Source organism: Neopelma chrysocephalum, unplaced genomic scaffold (assembly GCF_003984885.1).
Source record: "Neopelma chrysocephalum unplaced genomic scaffold, ASM398488v2 Primary Assembly neopelma1_24, whole genome shotgun sequence".
In the NCBI taxonomy this organism is placed as follows: Eukaryota; Metazoa; Chordata; class Aves; order Passeriformes; family Pipridae; genus Neopelma; species Neopelma chrysocephalum.
The window spans coordinates 12,755,211-12,768,523 of NW_020897693.1; positions in this window are offsets into that span (position 1 = coordinate 12,755,211).

Genomic DNA, 13,313 nt, shown 5'->3' on the forward strand with positions numbered 1-13,313 from the left:
TCGTTCGCGAAGCCTAGCCATGGAGCATTTGAACCTTAGAGATTAAAACAGCAGAAACAACTCCAGTTGCTAAAAGATACAAGATGTTCAGTAGCCATCACAGCTCATGAAGGGGAGGAACTAACTCAAAGTTTTTCTGTCTGCAGGAGTATTGTGCTGCTTTTCCACCATCAGCAAGAGGAATAACTAACTTTAATAAGAAAAGAAAAAATAATACCCATAATTAAATATCAAATACTTTTGTTCACAACATGCTCAACAGTTCTTCAGCAAGGGGAAGACACAAACAGGCTTGACTGATATGGCATCAGAACATTAATGAAGACTTGAGATATATTTACACGCTACAACTGCATTGTTGGGAACACTGTAGTAGGGAAGGAACCGTCTAAGCTAAAGGATGATACTGATACAGAAACAAAGATTATAAAAGTGGTTATGATGAACTTCATCTGGTGTGAGAAAGCTTCTGACCATCTGATTGATGATGTTTCCAAACACAGTAGCAAATAAAAATCTGAACTGATTCTAAGGTGGACACGATAAGCTCAGGGCTCTGAGCAGTGTCCAGCCAGGGTCAAACCACCATCAGTGCCCACCAGGTCCACAGTGACTGTCCACTACCAGCTGCAAAGGACTGGAGGAGATATTCTTCCCTGGGGTATTCTTCCCAGGAACTGGATAAAAACAGCTATAAGAGCTTTGAGAGACAGCAGGAGGGGAACATATGCTCTTTCGCAAAACAGAGGTGATTTGCACAATCCACCAGGAATTGGATGAATCCATGTGGTAGATTGCTAAAACTGTCACCAAATACCTAATGAGAGTAATCCATAGAACCTGAAGGACAACCTCAATGCTGTCTGTATTTCATCTCACTGACTTCCTCCAAATAGACAGATGCATGCAATATCCACAGCAAGGACCTGTATGCCCCCAGTAGCAAAATGTGCCCCATATGGATACTTCCAGTGGTTTCTGCCACTGTGAGATCACTGGACGTGGATGGAGGGCATGGGAACACCCTTGTACAGCAGGAGCTTATATGAGAATGCCTGCAGGACAGCAGTTTCTGAGATGCAAGAAAGGCTGGAGGAGATTGGGAAAAGGCCATGCGTTTTCTCTGGACCCCAAGGGTCACTCCTCTCCTTTTCAGCCTGTATGACCTATGTATGACAAGGATATAACAGTGGGAATGGTGGTTAGCCAAGAGAGGCATCCCTTGCAGTCCTACTTTCTTAGGAGCAGTCTTCTCCTCTCAAGTCTTAGAGGTCTTTGGGTTTACTCACAATGATCCTGGGCCTTTGGGAATATTTTCAAAGGCTTCAGTAGCAGTCAGGTTAGTGAGATTTGTATTGCAAAGTCAACCAGCAGTCCAGAAATGACCATCTTCCTCTTTAAGTAATTCCTAGCTGGGAGGACTTTGAGAGGATGATTTCATATGACAGTTGGTTGCATTTCACACCTGTTTTACTTATGCAGAGATGATTGTGTAGTGTATTAGGCAATAAAAAATCAGCCTTTTGTGTGTACATGTTAGGACAACTAGATTTTAGAGTTTATTTATGCAAATTCTTTTGTTCTCTCTTGTCTCCAAAGAGGAGCACAGTTGGATAGATTATTATAATTAAAAACATAGACTTCACTGAAAGAAAATGGACCAAATAAGGTCCCCCAAATACATTGATGGTTACTGTTTTTGTTGCAAATCCATTTCTTCATCTCTTTTGAAATCATCTAACCCCTGCTAGGAGCAGTGAAAGGAGTGACATGAAAGTTCGAAATGCTGATGCACTGACAATGGATAATTTTTTTTTTTTTATTGCTGTGCTGGCATGGGCTCAGCAGGTACATAAATAACAATGTTCCAATCCATTTCATCCTCCAAGTTGGAGTAAGGTATGTTCATTTTCACTCTCTGCAATCATTGCCCATTCTTGGAGAGCCAGAGCTCATGTTGCTGTGCAATCTTGAACTTTTTTTATGAGCTTAGCTGGAGCACTGCTTGATGTCTTTCTTCATTGCAGATTTTTTATCTTGGCTTGAAAAGTCAGAAAGTGTTTCCTGGCTGCACAGAATATTACCTCACTTTAGGTAAAGTCTCAAATACCCCAAAGAATCTCACATAGGTTCTTACAATATACTTTTTCAGCTCCTCCCCCTTTTTTTTTTTAATACTACAATTGGTATGCCCTTTAATTCTGCGCACTGGCTAATGATTGATTAATTTTTTTGACTGTGTGGTGACCAGTCTGTCTTTGATTCTATTTCTGCTTGTATTTGTTAATTCTACTGCCAGACAACCATTAGAATGAGATGAAAATATTTGCCACATTTAGATCCTGAAAACAGACTCTGCTGTCAAATTAAAAAATGTACAGAGCAAATCCAACAGCGACAGCAATTATAAATTGTGGACCAAATGAGAAGTTTGTTTTGCTGCACTGAATCATGATAGTTTGTTAGAATATCTAGTAGGGTGTTTTTGGAAGACTGCAATGTCATTACTGTCCTGTTTTCACCCTATAAAAAAGAAATTAAAAACAAAACATAACCTTGACTATGCCGAGTAGAGCAGAAAACCCATTTTTTATGGACTCCTACACTGATAGTTTACATAAACAAAATCTCAAAACTAAACTAATTCACATTTGATAAATGAACCTAACTTTGAGTGAATCTTTTGACTAACTCTTCTTCATTTATATTTTGAATGTCTGTTTTTTTAGAAGAAATAGATGTGATGGATATCAGCCTACTAAGTGGCCTCTATCATGATAGAAGCTGGATGCCTTGAAGATATGAATACATTTGTTCTTCTTTGGCTTCCTTTTCCACACTCACTTTACATATGCAAAGGGGAACTGCAGAAACATTAAAGACATTTCTCAAGGTCACATAAGAAATAGGTGGTAGAAACCACATAGGCGGTAGAAATTGGTCTGATTTTCTACATTCCAATTCAATGTTTTGGATGAATGATCAATCTTTCTGTTTTCATGGAGTGAGATATTTTGAAATTATTTAAAAAATATGTGATTAAATTTCAAATTAAATTTGTACCACCATCTTCAGAGACTTTGTTCTTATTTATAGCCATTGGGATGTGTTGGTTCTGAAGCCCAAAACAGCTTATCATTTTATTCCAACTTGTGAGTAGTAGCTTTACAAAGCAAACACTGCTTGCAATTAGAGGGAAGTGTGTAATCTGCTGCTATCTTCCTGGTGTAGATATGTGAGTTGTCAATCTCTGATTGTTTTGACTGTCATTTTTAAGGCAGAAGCTACATTTTGGAAAACTGTAATATTGACCTTTTGCTTCTTACAGATGTTTCAAACACAAGTAATCTCAAAAAGATATTATGATTGTACATTTATTTACTAGTATATTTGTGTGAGATTGAATACCTTTTTCATTGATTTTTAAAACTTATAAATATACTTTATTATTAATTAATTTTTTCTGCTTTGTGTAGTGTTCAGTTTGGTGTAGAGATGCAGCAACTTTGGGTCTCATACTGAATGAAACTAAAAAAATTAATTTCCTTATTTTTATAAATAAGTCAGGTCCTCTTGTGAGTCTTTTACTTGAATAGTTAATAAATGGTCTGTGCCATTTCTGTTAATTGAGACAAGAGGCAGGGGTAATGGAGAAATTCTTGAAATGAACATTTCAGATATTCTGAAAATATAAAGAGGTGACAGAAATTACCTAAAGAAAGTGCTGGAAACTCCTGTATTCTACTGTTGATTTTGGTGCGTCATGTCAAAATAAGGTGAGGAAAGTTTCCAAGTCTCATGGGAGCATTTCAGCCAAAAATTTTATTGAATTAGGCTGTCAATCATGTAACCCAGCTAACTTCCAGGAGCAACCTTCTATTTCTATACCCATGAAAAATAAATTGTAACAATCTTTACATCTTCATTTCTTACTTTATGATGGCTGATAGTATATTAATCTTCAGGATTTATCATATTGGGTTAGGTTGACCCTGGCCAGCAACCAAACACCTGCCCAGCCTCTCACTCACTCTGATCTCCCACAGGATGGGAAAGAACATATAAGGAAGGTAAGAAGACATGTGGATAGAGATGATGGTGATTAAATATAGAAAGTGAAAGCTGAGCACACAAGCAAAGCAAAAAAATTAATTCGTTCACTACTTTCCACTGGCAGTGGAAAGACAAATGCCACAACTTTGAACATCCCCTCTCTCTTTACCCTCTTTTACCTGTGGTTTTATTGGTAAGTATGGCATCATACGATATGGAATATTCGTTTGATCAGTTAGGGTCAGCTCACAGCTGTGGTCTTTCCCAGCCTCTTGCCCACCTCAGCTGTGGAGGGAGAGTGGGAAGAGCAACGGCCTCAGTGCTGTGAAAGCACTGTTCAGCAACAGCCAAAACATGGGTATGTTATCAACACACTTTTAACCCCAGATACAAAGCACACCACCATGCAGGCTGCTGTGAAGAAACTCAACTCCACCCCAACCAGAACCAGTACACGCGTTTTTCACATACAGAGGTGTGTTAATGGTTTTTCTGAGTATTTTCCATAATACCTTCTTCTTCATAATCTCAGTATTATATTGGTCACTTGACTTTATTAGAATTCAATGTATTATATAGTTTATGGTATGGATCAGGCTTCAAGAATTTGAATATTGAGGATATTCAGTGTCACTGGCAAATACTGATTAATCTACTACAATTATTTCCAGGGTACCAAGGTTAAAACAACTCTTCCTTGAATATCATTATTACTTGATAAATTGCATACTTTCTTTTTGAACAATAAATAAATGCCCCTCAAATTTGTAACTGAAGGACTGTTCACAGTACGCATAATGCCTTATGAAATACTAATTGATGGCTTTGTTTACTGTCTCAATGGAATAATTGCTTGTTTAGTGTGACATTTTCACTGAAAAAGTGCTTATTCTTTACACTTTTTCTTTTTAAAATACTTTTTCTTTCACTGTAATATTTTCAGAAAGATTTCTTGTTTGAAGTAATTGGACCATGATCTATGATATTGCTTAATTGCTGAAGCTTGAGCTGTATATCCAATGTTTCTATTTTTGAGTTGCCTGCAGGCAGCTTTTACACCTTCCCCTTTAAGATAGTTCATGCTTGTACTATTTTCTGCAAGATTTGCCATGATCTGTTCAATAAAGCACTCATCAAACCAGTGCTGTACCACCTCTCTTAGAAACCAATATTTCCAGGTTTGAAGTAAGACAGGATAATTCCAGATAAATTGTCTTTCAATTTTTTTCATTATCATAACAAATTAGAAGGGAATTATTTCTCATTGCAAGTAGTCATCCCTGAACTTAATTAGTGTTAATAGGTACTGAAGAATCTGCAAAATCTAGATTGATTTGGGCTCTGATGGAGATTTGATTATTGAACAGTTTGTGTTCTGGTGGAATTCCTTTTGATACACCCAGGTTCATCAGATGTGATTTTCCCCTGGTAAATCTCAATCCTTGCTATGTAAACCTGCAGGAATGCAAAACTTCTGACATAAAGGGTGGAATACTCTGTGTGCCTGCACTGAGACTCCACCATGACATCCTGCTGTGATGCAGGAGAGGCATAGCCAGTCAATGTTTGGAAAAATGCTTTTTGGTACCATAGGACAATTCTAGCATCAATGAGCTGACTTTAATCATGTTCTAAGGAACAACATGAAAAAAACAGCCTGCAATAGGAACCTGAGAATGAATCCAGCTATAAGACACTACCTGGATCGTTTCTGGTGAATATAGTATGTCTGGTAGTTGTCTTAGACCCATATGCAGGCTATCAGGCTAGCAGGGTCACTAACTAGTTGACTGTGCCACACCTGTATTTTTGTGTTAAGGAAACAGCATGTTAAAAGTCCTATAAATACATTTTTATATATTCACCTTTTTTTTTAAATATTGCTATGGAATAAAGGGCTTAGTGGATTCACTTTACCTAAAGCTAAAACTCCTTCCTTTTTGAGAGTGTAAAAAGAGCTGCATGGAATTATGTCCTTACTGAACTCATTATAATGTAGATCATTAGATCCCTAAAGATTCGGCATGCAGTTCAACAATTGCTTGTCAAATGTATTTAGAAATTTTCTAAAATGTATTTTTGTTTTTCCTAAGGAAAATAAGAAGGAAACAAGAAAAAAATATTGTATAGCAAACTAGCAGAAGCCTTATTTATGAGTGGTGAGGTGGTAGTTTGGCTTTGCATAGTACTTCAATCAGGAACCCCATTGCTATGTTTCTTTCTCTTTACTTATTTCCATTGGACCCGACAAGCAACTTTCCAGCAGTGATGTCATCTGGAACAACCAGGAAATATTCTGACAATATATTTACAGTTTACTTATACATATTGAGAGAACAAACAAAAACACAAGGGCCAATCATTTGTGTAAATTTTCTTGCAGATTCATTTAGTGACACACAAGGCACAAAATAGTAAAGAGTTCCATCTAGTCCATTGGAGGTTTAATTCTGAAGTAAATAGTAGGTATATTCTTGTTCCAGTGATTTGTATAAGATTCCATTTTGTTTCTCTGTAGATAAATATATTTTGGTTACTTTAGCAAGTTTGATATTAAGTAAATGAAAAAGCATCAATGAATAAATAGGAACAGTAAGAAAAATACAGATTATTTGGGGAAGAATCCTTTAATTCACAGATTTTACAGTTTAGTCAAGTGTATTCCCTTATCTGTGTTACAGTACGAAAGCAACAATCATTATTTCACATGCCGATAATGAAGAAAAAAATACATTTTTTCCGCTGTCCTTGGAGTATGGATGGATGTTTTTAAGTTTTAGAAAAGGAAGATCTAAAAAACATTTTCTCAAAGAAGGCTATTAGAAACATATATGCTAGTAAGAAAATAATCTGGTATTTTAGCCACATTGTCTGAATATTTCCAGCAAAAAGTGAATGATTGAAGACATCTTTTCTTCTTTATATGACATCATGCTCTTTAGCTAGAAAATAAATTTTGAACATAGTATGCTAGTATGCTGAAAACAAGGTGAATCTTTCCATAGGATGTCAAGGAGTTTGAAAACAAGATTTGTGGAACACACATAGCTTAAGACATTTTTATGAAGAAAGCTTCCCACAAGATAGGCCAAAAAGCAGAAAACCAACCTACTTTTCCAGCCACAGAGTTTAGCTTAAGCATGGTTTTAATTTCCTACAAAACAAGAGAGACAACATAGATATTCTTTTATGAGTGCTCCTGAAATTTAGGCACATCTAAACCCTGAAAGTATTTGTAGGAACTTAAACCTTAGCATGAGATTTTATGTTGATGTTTTTGTGTATTAAGCATCAGATTTCCATTCTGTTTCTTGGCAGGTTGTTGCTGATACAACGTCATGAAGTCTTTTCCAGTCCAGAAGCATGAATCTGAAATGGGTCTGCCCCACTACAAATCCTCTTGAGTTCTCCAGATCTAATGGAATGATGCATTCTTCTTCATTAAAGCTGTTAATTCAGGAATTACCTTAATCCCACTGCCAATTCACTTTAACAGACATGTACCATTTATATATTTAAAATAGAATTTAATTATTTTGAATATCTTTATTTTGAAGATGTTTCTTTTTTTCTTGTTCAGAGTTACTAAAACTTACCACTTGTATTATCAACCAATAGCTGGTATTCTGTGCTTGAAGCTGTAGTGTTATTTTTTAAATACTGTAATAAATCTTTTTATTAAGATTTCAGAGCTTTTCTTTGCCCATCATTTCTTCATCCATACATTAGACCTGGCAAAATTTTTGTCTGGCAAATGCCGAATTTGTGCAGACACATGAAAGTATATGTTGAAGCTAATTACTTCAGGTTTCTTGCATGGAGGTGCTTAGCCCTGGGAAGCACTAAAGGGTGAAAGAACCCCAAAATTAGGGCAGAGTCAGATGGGAGTGCAAAATGTGGGAGTATTTGAAACTTTATAAATGGTTCCAGTACAAATTTGGTTGAACAAATGGGGAAGTAAACTCTCTAAGAACAGGAAGCAAGACATCTATAGCTTGAAGACTTGCTGGATGGTAGACTATGTGGCAGAGTTTGTTTTTGTCTTCGGGGGAAAAGACAAATCACAGATCTTTCGGAAAACGTCTTAAAAGATTCTCAGCATTTTTGTGTTATTTTTACTCTCATCTCTCTGGATGAAGAGCTTTAGGGCACTTGAAAGAATCAAGAACATTTGCCATTGTCCCAATGAATTTGGTGTTGTGGCTCTATAGTGAGTTAGGGCCCAGCTCAGCTCCCATCAGAGTCATTGGGAAAAGTCTCATTGCCTTGGTAGCATGTTAATCAAGCTCTGAGTGCTCAGAGAAGTGGAACAGAACAGACCTGAACAGATCATTCTTTCTTATAATGTGACATTTTTGTACCAAGAGGAATAAAAAAAATACATAGCAAAGATCAGAAACAGATTACATTTTAGGACAAAGGGATAAAATATGAAAGATGTCCAAAATAACAATAATCCCAAGTACTTTTCAGCCTGGAAAAAGGCTGTGACATGTGGCATTCTCTTGAGGTATACACATTCTTAATGGCTTGTAAAATGCCATTAGAAATTACTATTTCCAGCCTTACAAACTCCATCATCTAAAGAGGATTTTGAGATTACAGTTTTAAGACAACTAGAAGAATGGGATAAGTCTCAGCCAGTTCCCGTTTTCATTACTATCCTTGTCTCAAGTCAAGATTAACGTTGTGCCATTTGCAGTTTCTGTTAAGCCCTTAATCTGAAAAGTGAGTGTTAGTTTACTCATGTCAGGTTGATGTCTCAGGAAGTGGCTGTGCTACTGACTTCTCACTTCCTTATCCTTTCTCTCATAAATTTAAATGTTTCTCCACTTTCTGCTCCACTCATGTACCTAGTTAGGTATTTTAGGAACGTGGTGCCTCTACCAATATTTGGTGCTCTGAGATTCTTTGTATGGCTTGTAAAAATTATTTATTCCTGTTTGCTAATGCTAAATCTACACAGCGCTTGAGTGACAGGTACGAGAATGACTACACAGCGACCCACACATGGGGCCATCCCTTAAAGCAAGACTTTCACGAGGGTGCGGATGATGCAGAATGTCCTACTGAGTCCCAGGGCAGTCTGGTAATGTGAAATTCTGTACTCTTCCAAAGCTGACTTCTGCATACACTAAACCTACCACAGATAATGGAAGGTCAGCAAAGGAATACTTACTTCATTACATATCCTGCAATGGATAAAGGTGCTTTCCTTCCATTGACAGAGGCTGCAAGGCTTTGCTTTATATAGTAGAGATAAGGCTTCAATTTTTTACCTGAAGAATACTTTCTCTGCCTTTTCTTTTCCAGAAGAATCTGAGGTATCTTAGATAAGAACACAGAAATATTAAGACCACCAGCAACACCATTTTTGCCTGTTAATAAAGACAGCAAAACAGGGGAGGTGCCTGCCTTTCATTTGGAGAAATGAAAGGATGAGAATGGAGCTCAGGTTGGCTTGAGGTGAACCTATGGCTACTGAGTGTTTGCAAGTGCACACAGTAATCCTTTGTGCTTGCTTGTCTGAAACTGACCTTCCAAATGCATCAGTGGCTGTAACAAATTAAAACTGCTATCTGTCTTTATTTACATCACCTTCCTAAAGAATAGGCAACTAAGTCAAGAAGTATCAGGCACAAGGGAGACCTACTTGTATTTTTCCATCTTTGACAGCATAAAAGATTACTGCTCAAGGATCACTGGCAACTTATTGTTTAGTTGCATTCTTGTCTAAATGGGAGGGTGCAGGACTGGGAGAAAGAAAAGAAGAAGGAAAACAATGTAAAAATCAAAATGGTGAACTTAAAGCACTATAGGTACTTCTTGCAGAAGGAAAAAAAAAGCAAAAAGCTTTTTCATTGTTTGTGACTATCCATGTGCACACAGGGGAATTAAATACATGTAAGTACATCTCTATAACTTTTTCTTTCCAAGAGGAGGGAAGAAATAAATGTGAAATCATGAAAAAGACCACAAGTACGCTGCTAACATCCTCAGATATTGCGAGTGATACTTGGCGGTCAAGATCCATACGGGGCATAAGCAATTTCTTTAAACACTGAGTTAATTTTTGTAAGAGCTATATGGAACCATGAGAGACACCAGCAAGATAGCAGATGTTTTAATGTGCCTTTAAGTGTGACTACTACAATGTCACAAGATGGAAAATACTTGGCTATACTGAATCTAAAGCAATGTGCAAATCACACTCCCTTGAGGTAATTGCTGTTAGTAATTTATCTCCAGAGTTGCATGGGTAGTAATTATTCTCCTCATGGATATTAATCTCTTGTCCTATTGGAACAGAAATTCTACCTTGTAGATCACTGTGTCATGCTTATTCTGAACAAAATTTTCTGTACCACATGCTTCTTTATGCTTATATTATGCATAAAATATCTATTCCCCATGAACAGAAGTTAATTTTTATCTCCTGCTCCAAAACACAAGTGTCCTTAGTTACAGAAGAAAAGTATGAAAAGACCAGTACTAGATTCTTCTGAGAAAGGTTGTTTTCGGGTGTAATACAAGGGACTGATAAATAACATCTCAGTGAAGAGACGTTAGCCTTTGAAAAGAGATAGTGAACCACAGCAAGTTGCTTATATCAACTGCATACTCATGCAATCTTGTAATTTTGCACTTGTTTAATACTACACATTTTGACAGCATTTTTTTTCTTTCATAATACCATATAAGCTTCCAGGAACTGCTTAACTCACTTAAGTCGCTGGAAAATTATGGAGTTGATTTCAAGTGATTTTTCCCAGCTAGACACAGTGTACTAACCCATGATTCCTGCAACTGATTCAGCAAAATGCTGTCATCTGCACTGATATAAACTCGAAAATGTACAGCTGCTGCAGCAAGAAAGTAATTTTAATTGATGGGCAGAAATGGCAGAAGGTTGAAAAGGTTTTTATTGCTCTTGTGAGAGAGTGAGTAAGAAGCCGAAGAATTTGCAATATTACAAGAGTGAGCGGGAATTGAAGTCACAGAGGATGGTGAAAGAGTTGAGGCATTAAATGAATACTTCACAAGCAAGAATACTGGGACATAAGCCAGAAAATGCTATAGACCAAATACCATAAAATCTTAATTACAACCTTGTAATCACAGGAAGTCCCCACCAATTCAAAATTGATATTTTTTTCTGTAGTAGAGGATTTTATTTACGTGTTTAGCTCAGCATGTTCTACTGACATGAAACATGCATTTCCTTATTCATGCACAGTTTAAGGTTTAAATGAGTCTTTCATTAACAAAGCATCAGAGGTTCTTATAGTGAGCTTTGCTCACATGCCACATGATACACATTGTTTCATCCACGTCATTATTAGTTTATGGAAGAAAAAACTGAAAGAAACAGTGATGAAGTGACTGTCTCATTCTCTTGTTGTGTTTTCTTCCTTTTTTGTTTTTCTTTTTCATTGGTGGTGAGGAAGAGGAGAGGAAATCTCGGAATAGGTCTCAGGTTACCTGCCATCTCCTTGGAAGGAAAGATACACTTCCAAGGAATGATCCTTGTCACCTGTGACACTTCACTCATCACACATGTTTTTTCCAAGGAAAGGTCTTTTTTGCCTCCTCAGTTCCACGGTGGCTTTTGCTAAGCAGAAAGAAACAGGTGTTTAAGTCCGTCTTCTGTAGCTGTCCATGGTGGCCCGGCACATCCATCTTCTCCTTTTTCCATTTTAGCTGCCTGCAAGCAATAATATACCAAATCATCCTTTATTCAAATGCCTAAAGTATAGCAAGATGGCTGCTAAGGGGGTTGTATTTTAATACATCTTGAAAGATCACTTCCCTTGTTGATTTTAAATGCTGTAAGAAGAGGGAAGATGAATATGTTGCCACATAACTAGCAAATGATGACTGAAATATAAATAAAGTGGGAATTAGGGTTTTGCTTAATGCAAAGGAAGGCAATAGAAAGCAGCATTGTATACAGCAGAGACTTTCACTCTGAGTGGCCACAACACAGCTGATTAGAAACATTCTTTTTCCTGACATGGGCATTAATCATGTTGTCCTTATTTACACTAGTGGGGTCACTCTTGTGAATATAAGCTGAAAAATCAGGTCTGTAATGATTTCTGCTTCAGGTTCAAGCTCATAGATGTGAAGGAAGGATGAATTTTTTTCATTTGTTTCATGTTATATAAAAATGAGCAGATCTTTCTCACACAACAAAGTAGGGTACAAGTCATCACTGAACTTCTTTGAAAAAATAACTGCTGTTTACTTAACTTCCTTGTGCAGCTCCTTTCAGGTCAAACATCCATGATACAGTACAAGACCAATCTGGAGCCAGAGCCAGCTACAAAAGCACCATGCTAAAATTTGAATAACATATTTTCCATTTGAAATGCATACAATTTATTGCAAAAAAAATTAAGCTCTACAATTTTAAAAACCTTTCAATTAAATGAAAGTTTGTACTTTTAGTCAGAAAGAACATATTTCCAGTCCATATTAAAATTTCCACAGGAGATGGGTTTTCATTTCAAAGAGATACTGTTCTTTTCCTAAAATATTTTTGTCAATATATTTTCGTAGCTCTAGCAACGGAAAACTTGTGAGTGCTATTCTGAAATATTTCTGACTGTTTTCCTTAACTCTGCAAATTTGGAGATGAAGAATTCAAAAATAAAGGCAGATATATGTATGTGTCCATATATATAACTATATATGGTTGATATTTTCTCTGATTATACTGACTTGTCCTTGGTGAATCATCCTTACTGTTCTCTGGAGGGAAATAGGACAAAAATGCAGCATCGGTAACAAGTAGAAGTTTTAGTCCATTGTCTGTTCTTATCTTCTGCCACTTTTCCAAAGCATATTAATTTTTTAATGAGATACATAAACTAAAGAAGGACCAGAAGACATCCTTACATATATAAAGCTTGGACATTCACATTATTCTTAGAACCTAGTGACATTATAGTACATCTGTTGTACCTTGTATTATATAGGCTTGTAATAGAAAGACAAGCCCTCCTCTAAATGATTTTAACATCATGGTTAAAGATAAAACAAACAAACAAAAATCACTGACATCATATGCAATATTTGAATGAGGTGAAGATTTCTGGATTATGGTAAGCAAGGCTTTTTGGTATATTTTAAATTACAGTATTTTTCCAACAATTTAGGTAGAAATTTGCTATCTGCACAGTTCAAATGCCTAGGACTTTGATTTTGGCAAAATTTGAGACCATTTTCTTTCTACTCAACAAAGAACAATAAGTAAT